Consider the following 12177-nt stretch of genomic DNA (forward strand, 5'->3'; position numbering starts at 1 on the left):
AGTATCAGGGCTGATTTTGACGAGTCCCTAGGCTGCTCTACAATTCCTTTTGAAATCCCTTTCTTTAGTAGTCTTGTTCAAGTAGCCTGCGGCCATGGCCCTCTGAGATCACAATGTTATTAATACAAACATGTCAAACCGCATGCTGAAATTCAAAACAGAGGTGCAAAAATGTCAAGGTGTCAAACTCCTGAAATATAAATTATGCTTTAATATTCCTAAGCACTACACAAAATATGCGTCAGTGCATAAAAAGCGTGATGCACACAAGTGTTTAATATTTCAGTGTAATGTCACCAATTGCAGCAGCGGAGGGGATTGCTGACGGCCTCAGCCCTGGCTGTGATGTGAAATTTTGAGAACTCTACAGGATTAATGACTGGATTTGGTATGCCACCCTGCCATCCCCCTACGCTGCTCCAGCATGTAATCCCCCCTGTAAAAAACTCAAGGACATCTGCTGAGAGAACAAAACTGTGGCTAATTATCATCTAATATCTTCCATTTCTTTATTTTCTGCTGTACAAACTTGCTGTTGTTTGGAGATGTGATTTTGTGATCTGAAATGACAGATGACTGAGCCCATTTAGAAAATAAAGCCCTCTCATGAATTCTGCTGCAGTTATGAATAGTGTAATTTACTGACCTGACTTTTTGTCATTTCTGCAATGAGTTAGCTCTGATCAATAAACCAAATATAAACATATGAATCTCATATACAATGCAAACTTTGAATCACTGTCAGTCAGTGTGTCTTTATTTCATGGGTCAAATTAATCATACAGAGGCAATAGAGAGGAGAAAAAATAATATTGAGGCCATGTTTTACTACACTGAGCACTTGAAATGCCATTGTGTGACCAAGATACAATTTGTTCTCACGTTCTGATTAATTTGTGTGCATGAAAACAGTGCACATACAGAGAGCCAGCCTTTCTCCCTGAAGCACTGCGGTCAGGACAGCTGCCCCTGAATGTGCAGTACAACCGCATTCTGCTAAATATATTAAAACGGCCCAGAGTGAACTGACGTGCAGTGTTAGTAACTTTATTCTGTCAAATTTCTCTCTTTCCAGAGACAAGTGTTGCAGTATGAAAGTCTTACCTGAAGAGAGGCTATAAAATCTCACTTATACCTGAGCCCAATACAATTTTTCAAATTGTATGTGGAGGATACATGTGACAAGGTCCGGTATTCATAACAGGGTGTGAACTCAAAATATTAACTAAGTAGTATACCAAATGCATATTTGGAAATAAGATTAATTAGATTATATATAAAAATATAGAGTTTTATATATGGTATAAAACTTGCAAATTAAAAAATCCTTCTGAAATGTGAGGGAATGTTTTGTAGAACATTTACATCCAGTAAATGATTATGACAATTTATGACAATATAGTTAAATGATGTGTTCAACATTTACTCAAAATTTATGAACATTATTTTTTGTATGATTTGTCTTTTCTGAAGGATATTTTTCCAGTTTAGACTTAGACTGGTTAATTGTCTGACCTGGTTAATTGTCTGACCTGGTTAATTATCCCCTATTTGAACTTTCCTGATAAAAATTGCTTATCCAATCCTTTTTTCTTTTCTTTTTTTTTTTTAATTACGAGAATTAAAAAATCTACTTCTTTTCCCTAATTTCATGTTTTCATTTGCATTATATGGATTTTGACATTTAAAGATTGTTTTTGATAAAAGCTGATTACCACAAGGCAGGAACTTAAATGCATGAGTCAGACACAAAAATTGGTTTCAGAAATCAAAGTCTCTTTACTGGGCAGAAAGGTCGGTGCACGAGAGAGCAAATAAACACAGACAGACAAATCCAAAGGAGAAGCTGAAACAGGGTCAAAGAACTACAGGCTAAAAGCTAAAGTCACACAGTAAAAAACTCAAACTAGAAACAACTGTTACTGTGCTGTCAGTGGGAACGAAGGCGAACTGGCACCAGAGGAGGGGAAGACAGAATAAATACACCAGGAGAGATGAGACAATGACACAAAGGGCGGGGCAGACAATCACAATGGCAGGAAATACACAAGGGCAGGAAGGGAAGGAGGGAGAGTTAGTGATTTCAAAGTAAAACAGGAACTGCATTAAATAATAAGACAAAAAATGTAGACATGACCTAAGAGACATGACAGTTTGATTACTCTTATGTCTCCATTAAACTTACAATACTATGTAATAGTACTATGTAGTAGTAATAATGTCAGACTAATGATGAGCAGTTTAAAACAAACAAGGAATCACTGCAGTGCACTCACATGTAGTACACTGTGTACTAGTATACTCACATTTAGTACACTGTACACATTATACTCACTGTCACAGTGCATGGATTTCACAGGGTCGTGTTGTCGCAGATCAAACTCTGCTGTTGTCCACTTGGACATGATGATTGCAACATGTGACTGTGATTTGTTGCCCGTCTGTTGGCTGCTTTGCTCAGTTGACTAGAACATGAATATTTTACTTCTCTGTGTGTGCCCCCTGTGTAATTTGACATGGAAATTAAGCTGCCATCGGTCTCTGTTTTCACAAATTTGAAAACATGCTGCTGGTCCCTCCTCCTCCACTATGTAGCCGAGACGGTGAACGTTGAAGGTGAGAAGTGTCCATCTTTTTTAGACATTTTCAGTGAACCATCTGCGTCTGATACTTGGACCCTTGGAGGGCAAAAAACCTTTTATTATTCTTTCCCTGCTGGACCTTAGCCACCTTAACTTGTAGCTGTGACAAACATTGCTTCCTTTAACCAGAGTTCCACTGGGAGGGCAAACAATCTTGTGCACAAGTGTAGAGATATTGTGTCATTGAATATTACAGTATTAAAAGTGATGGTTAATCATGATATGATTCCTTGTCTTTCAATACATGCAGCTGAACAGAATAAGAAACCTAAGATATTGTCCTATTCAACATGAACAGGACCACTAATGAGCTTTGCTTTCTTAATTATGCGCTCCTTTTCTCCCGACATCTGTCCATCGTACACTTGAACACCTAATTGTTTTAATGACCTCTGACGACGAGAGGGAGTCTTGCTATAATGTTTATGGCTCTGTTTTCTCTGGCTGCCAGCGACCAGTTGGCATCTGCTGCACTAGTTAACAACCAGTTTAATGCTTCTACTGTGCACGTCCTGCCTCGGAAAGGTGCCTGTCACTATCAATGACCATTAATGTCTGACATGAAGGCATCTCGCATCTGTGACAGGAGAGGGTGGGAACCATCCGGAAAGGCAAAGTTACCTGATGTGTTTTGTCACCTCTTCCGGTTGCCTGAGCAGACATTTGTGTTGGTGAATTTGCTCCGGGGGCTGGGAGTGTCGGACTGCATCTGCTGTGGCTGCTCTCCGCCTGCCAGCTCCTCTTCATGACATCTGAAACTAGCCAGACTAGCACTGGTTTACACATGAAATGTTCAGGCCACTCAGCCCTGTGAGAGCAAACTGTCAGTCAGCCGGTGTAGGACCTTGAAGCGCTGACCTGTTTGCTGAACTGAGCTGCACTGCACACCTCTCCTGCACTTGGAGTGGGAGTCAGAGTATATGATATACAGTCCACATGTCTTTTATCCCTTCTCTCTTTGTGCTTGGGAACAGACTTTTATTTCTCAGGGAGGTGAGAAAGAAGGTGGGAATGCAGTAAGAACTCATACTGCAGTTGACTTCATTTTTATCCTTGATTTCATCATAAAGACTTGGTTTACCTATAAAACATTATATGTTCTCTCACTTAGATCTGTCTTTGCAAATTGTTTTGGTTTTATTAGAGGAATCTGTCCCCGTCATTTCTTCTCCACCCAGCTACAGTGCAGGTAAATACACAGCTCTGAATAACTTTGTTTATCGTTCCACAAAAAGTGTTTCCTTTAATCCAGATAATCCACAGAACACACTGTCGACAATGTTCAGTGTAACTTCTTTTGCCAATGAAAACTCATCACACCTCAAATGCAGGACGGGTATAACCAGATTCATCAACACTGGTATATAGTGGCAAACAGACAAAACACAAACGCACTCAGAAAACACCTTCATCAGTTTAACATCACGTGAGCTGCAAATACTCACAACAGAACTGTTTCCCGGGGACACAAAAAAACACACTTGCATGGATGTGTTATAATAAATGTATTATGTTTAGGTCTGTCAGCATTAATGTGTTAATCGTAATGAGATTAAGGACCGAGCATAACGTGTTTTTTTTATCGTGTTAATCTTGTGCCACCAAAGATTCTTTATTTTACACTGTCACTGCTGCTGGTACCAAAGATTCTAGAGCGCTACATTCTAGAATCTTTGGCTGCTACTATTTTGACCCTTTGACTCACCCTTACTTGTTGTCAAGCTGCCACAGACACTTCCTACAAAGATTTTACATGGCGGAGCAAGATACTTCATGGCAAGTCATGTCTATGGGAGTAAAAGGGGGGGTTCCAGTCTGCATAAAGGGGCGTGTCTGGAGACCTAAAGTGTTTAAATCCAACATCTGAATCATCGTTGGTGAAGATCAAATCAGTTGGTAAATAAAAATATAATATAACAGAGAAAACTGTTCTGAAATGCAGATTAATAGAATTTAAATCATGTGACAAAACATGTGATTAATTGCAATTAACTATTGAAATTCAGCGATTAATCACAGTTAAGAAAAAAATCATCGTCTGACAGCCCTAATTATAATACATCCATGCAAGTGCATCTCAGTCTGGTTCATCTCTTTTTTTTGTCCCCTGGAAACACAATTATAGTATTCTATATAGTATTTGCAGTTCATGTGTATCAGATTGATGATGTTTTCTGAATTTGTTCTCTGAATTTTGGTCTCATAGTCTGGAATCAAGCAGTGTGTAAGAAATGTGTGTTAGTGTGTGTGTGTGTGTGTGCACTCACACTTATTTCTAGAAAGTTCTGCCTGTGGTAAACAGAGCCAGACACAGCAGATCACCCCAAACCACTGAACCTTACATTCCTCCTGAGTCCTGACATACTTATCTCCAACACATACCACTCTGTCAGGGGTCAGCTGCTGGCAGAGACACAGGGAGACAGACAGAGAGAGAGGGTGGGGGGCAGAGGTTGTGTTGGACTCTCTCGTTGGCCACCCGTCTGTAAAAATTCCGTCATAATCTATTACTGCCCATCATTTTAATTTTGAATGTAATATGTGATATAGCCTTGGCTATTTAATAGCATTTAAATTTTATGAACAACTCAGATTTTGCATTTATGATGACAGATACCCCGACTGTTGACTTTTCATGTCGACACCACATGAAGCAGATGAATGATTTTTTGCAGTGACAGCGAAGGCCACAAACACATTAGGCCTAAACAAACAAATACACACAACACAATTTTGCAGAATCAGACAATTAAAAAAAATATGAACAAACAATTTATAAGAAATGAAATTGAACTAATCTGAACTCAAACCTTCCTCCATGGACTTGAACTGTGGGTTTTGCATCTTTGCTCCAGACAGACGACTTTTCATGGCAGTCATTTTGATCTGAAGCCTGAACATTCTGCTGGAACGTTTCTCATAGGGAAGTGATCAGAAGTTGACAAGACTCTCTGAATGTGGGGTTTCCTAATCCTAATCCACACCTCTGCAATGTGAACTGCACACAAAAAAGAAAAGTTCTGCTGCCATCTAACTCTAATCTGACAAAACGATGGACGGCCTTCAGGTTTTTCTGTCATTGTTAAAAAAATGTGGTCAATGACAGAAAACGTTTTGGTTATCGCGACCTCTGGTTCGGGGTGAAGTTGGTGAGGGGAGGATGTTTGAAAGGGAGTAGGTGCGTTGTGTCCTTTCATACCCCTGTGCTCCCTCACCCTCCTGCAGGGGACAGAGGAAGGTGGGGGAACTGTTGTTGCAGAGATGAACCCCTAATTTCATATATATATATATACGTGTGTGTCTGTGTGTGTGTGTGTGTGGGTGGGTTGGGTGTCAGATTTGGTCTGCTGCTTTGCAAGGGGAATAGCGAGGTCTATAATCCAGTTAGAGGTAAGGGGGTGGAGGGGTGGTGGTGGTGGTGGTGGGGGGGGGGCGGGGGGTGTTTAGCCCCTAGCCCAACAGAAGGCCGGCTCACAGGTCATTGAACCCCCCTCTTCTCCTCCTCCTTCCCCCTTGCTCTTTAGCTACCCCCCACCTCCAGCCGCCGCTCCCCCTCTGCTGCTTCACCTCCTCCTCCTCCTCAGCCTCCCGTCGGGGCAGATTACTGAGGAGAGAATGTCTGAGGTCAACAGATAAACAACAGCCTGAAAGAGGTACAGTATCTGTCTCTTTCTGCCCCTCTTTTTATTGTATTTATATCTCATATGCTGAAGCACTGATGGGGAGTGTTTGATCCTGTGGAGTTAAGTCCATTGCATGGACACTGGGAGCCTGGCTAAGCTCTTCAGAGACATACCTACAGGGGGCCTTGCTGTTGATAGCGAGGATGTGGCGGAATTTGGAAATGTGGGGGAGATGCAAACAGATGCATACTCTACCAGGGCTCAGTCCTCCCATCTTATTTAAGGCTTACAAAATTGTTGTGAAATTGTGGGGAGATTTTCAAAATTATCCCCAAATGCACTGATGTACTTCAAAAGTGACATCAAAATACTTTGATTCAACACATATATCTTTCAAAGTTGGTAATATTTGATATAAGTGCCTTTAGCATTCATGTAAACAACACAGATGTGACCAAAGCGGCGTGATGCTGGTCTTTGATCCCGGCGTCTCCGCTTTGATCTGGCTCACAGAGTAAAACATGTATTTTCCGAGGGGGAATACAGGCAGGCTCTGCAGTGAAACGGCTCTGGCAGCATTAGCTAAACATCGGCTTAGGCTGCGGATGCAAACCGCCAACACACAACCTGACAAATTAACTAAACATACTTACCAGTCTCACATGTTTAGGGCAACATGCCCTGTGAGCCTTGAAAAACTGTGAGCTGCTGCTCCACTAATAATGCATTTACAGAAACCCCCCTGCAAGACATTTGGAGATTAATGTAGGAAGGTTCACACGGGTTATGCTGATAGCCTATTTGTACAAGTAGAGGCCGGAAAGAGCTTGCACAAAATGAGAGCCACTGAGCTAATACATCTGACCTCCAGGACACCTCCACCGACAAGCGCTGGATTTTTACCACCAGCACAGTCGCAAATAATTTGTGCTAATTGGCTTTGAAGGCAATTACTGCAGAGAAAAGACACAGAGGAGGAATGCTGGGGAGAAAGTGGTGCAGGATGAAATGCATATTGATGGTTAGCATCAAAAGCAGGCCTCTTTGAAGTGCTGCTGTGGTGTCAGTGTGTGATGGGAGAGCTGATAGAAAAAACTGGACAGGAGACAGGTTCTTCTTAAGCACATGGCTGGCTGCGAGGAGAGGTCAACTACCCACAGCAGTGTGTGTGTGTGTGTTTGTGTGTGTGTGTGTGTGAGAGAGTGTGAATATGCACGTTTGTGTATACACTGAGAGACTCTACAGTCTGTACTTAGAGGTCTAAATAAAAGCAGGTCAAAGGATAAGTATTATTTTGGAACTAGAAACACTTACGTTAAGTCCATTTCTCCAGGTGACAGTTTCCCTGTTTTAAACAAACAACAGACAGTGAGAAGTTGTGGGTTTGTACAAGTGAGTGAGTGACCAAAACCCTGAGTTACACATGTAAGGAAGGCAGATGTTTGACAGAAGTTCTTACACAGGAAAACCTGAGTCCTTATTGAGGCAAATTAAGACCAAAAACGAGCCCACAGGTCGTCTGTCAGCAGGTTATTATGACCCATAGTTTTTTTTGTTGCTAGGCAACATCTAGTGGTCGTAGTAATGATGACAGGAGCAAAGGGAAAAGTGCGGTGACGAAGTTTATAGAGCAACAAGTCCAGGTCAGGAGGAGGTTGGGGTGGATGGATGAATATGACCCAGGAGAGCGGTGTTCGATTCCCATGTGACAGCAGCAGTTTTTTATTGTAACCATGACAACAAAGATCATCTAATGTTGAGGAAGTACTTAATTTAACCCAAATCACCAGCTTTTCCTAAACCTGACCAAGCCATGACTGTTCGTGTGTTTATTATTGTAACCATGACAGCCAAGGTATGCCTGTTGCCATGTAGGGGTGCTATTACAGGAGACACTCGTACCAGAGGGTTGTTGGCTGTCAGGTTGGAGGACTGATATGACATCCTACTAATAAATGGAGAAATCTCTCATTTCTTGTCCTTTGATTTTCTTGACAAACGCTCCTCTGACCAATTTCAAACTTGGCAGGTGTGTTGTTTTTTGGATGAGCAGTTGTCAAGACTATAACCTTAACAAACAATAACCCTAACAAAAATCAGATTTATTCAGCATAGTTTCACACCATCGTCCTTCTCATGAGGAAACTGTGCAAAGTGAAGGAGGTTAATATGACAAGGTCTTTGCTTTGCATCTGATCTTCAGTTCATGATAATTCTTTAAAAGAGGACAGAGTTTCTGCTTCACTAACAGTATCTATCACTGCTGTTTTGAGAACCATTCTTTGCCTTTACAAGTGTTGTTTTGGTTTAATAGTATGAACTGATGTACCAGCAGACATCAGCCCTCAGTGTCTGTCACTCTCACTCAGTGGCTCAGCTCTGCAGTAGCTGGTAATTTCTCTCTCCTCTCTTGCCCCTGGAGGGCAACAATAGGCCCATAAACCCAATGAGAGCTGGGCTGTGCAGTGAGAGAGAATGAGTGCTCAAAAGAGAGATAGCGTGTGTATGTGTGTCTGTGTCTGTGTGTGTCAATGAGCCTGCTCTAGTCCTCTGGAGCTGTGAATGTGTCTTACCTATGGGCAGAATATGGGTCTCAGCTTGACAGCCGACACTATAATACCCCATCGTGACCCCTGATAGGCTGGGTCAGTACAATATCACCATCACACTGGCCGCCATGGGCCAGCCTAGGGAGAGGAGGAGTTTGTTCCCTGCTTCCCCTCGCAGACACAATGTGAATCCAATTACCCGCTTTGTCTCTGGCCAGAGTGCAATCCAAGATGCATGGTGGGGAAGCCCTGGGTGAGGAAGAATAACACCGCTGTCACTGCAATTTCACAACCCACCCTAAACAGTTTTCTGTCCTTAGTGTGACTATGCAGGGAGGAGATTTAATTTTTGATCATGTTAGTGTGGATAAGATTTATGAGTATTGTGCTTTTTGATATTCTTGCTTTATACATATACATGAAAAGTGGCTGTATGTTCATTTACTCACCTGCAAGATTAAAAAGTGAAAAATTAGAGCCATCATCTCTGATAGACACCAAGATAATCTTCTTGAGCTCTCGCAGTCTTGCACAATGTAATGACATTAAAAATCAGTTTCTTAGAATAGAACAGTAAATAAATTGTATACAAGCTACTGAGTGTACAAACTGTGTGCCACTGGTGATAGTAAAAAAAAAAGAAAAAAAAAAGAAAAAAGTGACTTCAGGTCCATTTATCGACTTATTTTTGTCCAAACATGCTCTTGGAGGCCCATCTTTGACAAGTGCTCTGAACATGCCCTGCCTCACAGCAAATATCACAGGCTCATGTTTCTGCAGCCGCCTCTCCCCAACCCAACTTATTGATTTCCCCCCTTTTGAAAAATACATTTAAAAAAGGCCTTAAGCTATCTGACACCACTGAGGGCTCTGACACACACTGGCTAGTCTTGGGGCCCCTTGGGTATTTCATAAGACCCCAAGCAGCTCTGGCAAGAGGAGAGGTCAGGGGTCCTCCTGTCAGGCCATGTCCTGCAGGTCCCCCTCCCCTGATACTGATGTCCAAATAAATCTCTAAGCCCCTCTCTCCCTGCGATGAAACATGAAAAAGGGCATGGCCATTACCGTCAGTTACCACAGCAGACAAGCACCACCTCTTTGTTTACTCCTCTATCTTCTCTTCCTTCCTCCAGCTCTCATCCTTATCAGCCCATCCCTCCTCCGCCCAGCTCACTCCTCTGATTCCTCTGTCTTTCCTTCCTGCGCCTGGAGTAACTGACCTTGGACAGCCAGTCTTTTCTGATGGGTACAGTGGAGCTCTATGGCTGTTTGGGCCCCTCTATCTGAGCGCAGTGCTTGAAAAAGCTCAAGGCTTTTCACTCTCTCTTTCTGAATTTGTCAAAGTTGCACTGAGTATTTTATCTCTGTCTAGTTGTTTATCACGAATGAAGCACACTTTCAGTTTTGAACAGTGGCTGGAAACATTTACAGTATTTTAATCCAGTTATACTTGTATACATGTCCACTCTCAGTTTAGAGATCTGTATGGGACCCAGACCCAGAACAGGTTTAAGACCTGAACCATCCAGTGCTAGTCAAAAATGAACAACTGAATATTTTCTATTGGTATTTTTGTGAGTTTGATACAAACTGAATTTACACTGGTACTATGCTGACAAAAGTTTTCACCTTTTCCTCCCTGCTCACCTTTTACATAATGCCAAACTAACTGCCAGCCCTGTAAAATAAGCTTACAACCTTGAATAGTGTTCACTGGGAACTGTGACAAAGTTTAGCTTTCAGCAGAAACTAGCTGTGTTTGTGTGCATGTCTTTTATTTGATGACATTATATCATAAGGTTTGTTTTGCTTCAGTCTTGCTTCAGGCTTGCATATCCTGACTAGGACATTTTCATGTGGGGCTGGAGAGCTGGAGCCTCACCTGACATTGGGCGAGGGCAGGCTACACCCTGGACAGGTCACCAGTCTATCACAGGGCTGACACATAGAGACAAACAACTGTTCACACTCACGTTCACACCAGTGATGTGTGAGCAATATTACAGTTAACAATTAACATAATGTCTTTGGACTGTGGGAGGGGGGGACCCACACAGACACAGGGAGAGCATGCGAACTCCACACAGAACAATTTGAACCTGTGAGGCAATAGCACCAACCACTGCACTACCGTGCTGCCCCATTGCTTTTTAGTGTCCCCTGGAAACACGTCCATTGTGTTGTGTGTATTAACTGTCAAACTGATGCAGATGTTTTCTGAATGTGTTTGTGTTTTGTCTGCTTGCATGTGTTTTGTGCAGTGTGTTGACCTCTCAGCGCTTAAATTTCAATAAAACTGTAAAAATGGGGTTGTTCTAAAGCTTTTGAGTGGTAGTGAATGTTGCTGTCTCTGTCATCTGTAACAATCAGACCACCTGTAACAATATGACTAAATGACTGTAAACTGGCCACTGTAGTGAGAGGAAGTTTGTTCTGTCACGTCTATGTATTGACTGGGCTGCCTACAGGTGGTAGATTGATAAATCTGACTGACTTTACATAGAGAGGTGAGCAACCGGACAGTCTGTCCAAAGTCATTAAGTTGTTTTGTACATGATTGCATCAGGATTTGAATCTATTGATATTTGTGGTTGGAGTAGCATGACAGGTCAGTGCAGTGACTGACCCAATATATCAATAAATCAAGCCAAACCACACATCATGAAATGTATGGAAATCTGTGGGTGTCAATATTAAAATGAAATCAAATTTAAATTTCAATTTAAATTTATTTTTATTTTTTATTTACATGATGTGTAATAAAATTAAAAGTGAAATTTTTAAATAAAGTTTTCTTGAATCTTCTTAATTGAAAATGCATAATTACAATGACAAACTCTCACTGGACCCAAAATTAGCACTGCAATAATAATGATTGTAAAATTTAATTGTCATAATGTCCATTTTTTTTTAGACAGTTTTAAAAGAATCTTGCTGATATGAAAATTGTCATGACATCATCAGGCATAAATCCGGACACAATTCAAGTTTAAATCTAAAAGTCCAGTTTGCAATATTTTTTTTAATTTTTAAATTTTTTACAAAAACATGCAATATATTGTGCTTCATAAATGATGAAAAATATAGAGAGACACATTTCTCTACAAAAGGCCAGGGAAAGTAATGGGAACATGAAAACACAGCAGAAAGGATTTTAAAAAGAGACAATAAAACCTACATGAGTCTAGGGGCATATGAAATAAATGACCCATCACTGTAAGCTTTTGTTCTGAACTGAGGAACAGCTAATGTGAGACTCTGAATGAAAACTGTGATGTCATTTATGTAGATGTGCAATTTGGAAATGTTGAGAATCACCTTGACATCGATTCTTAGCTCACAGGAGGCTGGTAGACAGTGTGT

General features: G+C 41.3%; 1 long non-coding RNA gene across 1 annotated transcript; it reads left to right on the top strand.

Annotated features, from left to right (window-relative positions):
- Nucleotides 1–1854: 1854 nt before the first annotated feature.
- LOC139615116 (uncharacterized) lies at nt 1855–11666 on the top strand. The gene is made up of 3 exons (XR_011687232.1): nt 1855–4538; nt 6167–6295; nt 9948–11666. It is a non-coding gene; the product is annotated as an uncharacterized lncRNA (long non-coding RNA).
- The last annotated feature ends 511 nt before the right edge of the window (nt 11667–12177 follow it).

Source organism: Trachinotus anak, unplaced genomic scaffold (assembly GCF_046630095.1).
Source record: "Trachinotus anak isolate AG129_WGS33_773 ecotype Australia unplaced genomic scaffold, CSIRO_AGI_Tana_v1 ptg000042l, whole genome shotgun sequence".
NCBI lineage: Eukaryota > Metazoa > Chordata > Actinopteri > Carangiformes > Carangidae > Trachinotus > Trachinotus anak.